The sequence below is a fragment of the Fukomys damarensis genome, unplaced genomic scaffold, assembly GCF_012274545.1.
Source record: "Fukomys damarensis isolate Sample0158 unplaced genomic scaffold, DMR_v1.0_HiC HiC_scaffold_30, whole genome shotgun sequence".
NCBI lineage: Eukaryota > Metazoa > Chordata > Mammalia > Rodentia > Bathyergidae > Fukomys > Fukomys damarensis.
Window position 1 is genome coordinate 22,676,491 of NW_022900942.1, and position 1,400 is coordinate 22,677,890.

Consider the following 1,400-nt stretch of genomic DNA (forward strand, 5'->3'; position numbering starts at 1 on the left):
TGGTGGGGTGCAGCGGAAGAGGGGTCCAGGGGGGGAGAACTTCGTAGCAGTCATCCTTTTTAGGAAAAGAGGGAAAAAATAAAGCCCTCCCCCACCACCTCCTTCTCCCCACCGCACCACACACAGCGCGCGGGCTTCTCGCGCTCGGCACCGGCGGCGGGCCGGGCGCTTCCTGCCTTCATTTATCAAGCAGCTTTTCGGAAAATGCATTTGCCGTTCGGAGTTTAATCAGAAGACGATTCGTGCGCCGGTCCCCGGCTCCTCCATCGTCCCCCTCCCGTGTCTCTCCGTGGAGGCGTGAAGCAGTTCCGTGGATAGAGATCCATGTCTGTGCCCGCGCGTGTCTGTGCGTGTGTAAATTGCCGAGAGGGGGAAAATCACAGGACTTCTGCAAATGCTGGACTGAACATTGTAATTCATCTGCCGCCGCGGCTGCCTTGTTTTCTCTTGCTCTTGAAACCTCCTGTTGGGATTCCTACGGATTGACATTTCTGTGAAGCAGAAATCTGGAAATCAATCTGAAAATCCTAATTTTTGCAACCGACCCCTCCCCCTGATTCATTTGGAAGTTTCAAAGCAGCTACAAACAAGAGTTCTGAAGATTGATGGGATCGTTGCCTTATGCATTTGTTTTGGTTTTACAAAAAAGGAAACTTGACAGAGGATCATGCTGTTCTTAAAAAATACAAGTAAGTTCTTTGCCCAGTAAATTGGTTTACTATAACTTTCAGTGGACACATTTGAGATTTTTTTACTTTAAGTGCATCCAAGTAAATTTAATTTCCAGTCAGTTTAATACATTCTTTTTCAAAGGTGTAACTTGTAGTGTGTATGCCCGGCTTTCACCCAGTACATTGAGGAAAATGCACCTGATTTCGACTTACTAGGTTTTAGTTTTTCCTTAACCTTTCAATATAACCGAGGAAGTAGACTGATATTAACAATACTTTATAATAATGTGCCTCATGAAATAAAGATCCGAAAGGAGTTTGAATAAAAATTTCCTACATCTCATTCGAAGGGGGAAACACCAGAGTCAAGTGTTCCGCGTGACTGAAAACACCCCCTCATCCAAGAATGCAAAGCACATCCAATAAAATAGCTGGATTGTAACTATTTTTCTTTCCGGGCTGTGGGGTGGGAGCGGGGGCGAGAGGTGCTGTTGGTACCCGGCTGCTTTTCTACGGGGAAGGATGGCGCACGCTGGGAGAACAGGGTATGATAACCGGGAGATAGTGATGAAGTACATCCACTATAAGCTGTCCCAGAGGGGCTACGAGTGGGATGCTGGAGACGGGAGCGCCGCGCCCCCGGGGACCGCCCCCACGCCGGGCATCTTCTCCTCCCAACCGGGTCGCAACTCCCCTCCCGCTGCGCCCCGGGACCCGGCCGCCAGGACC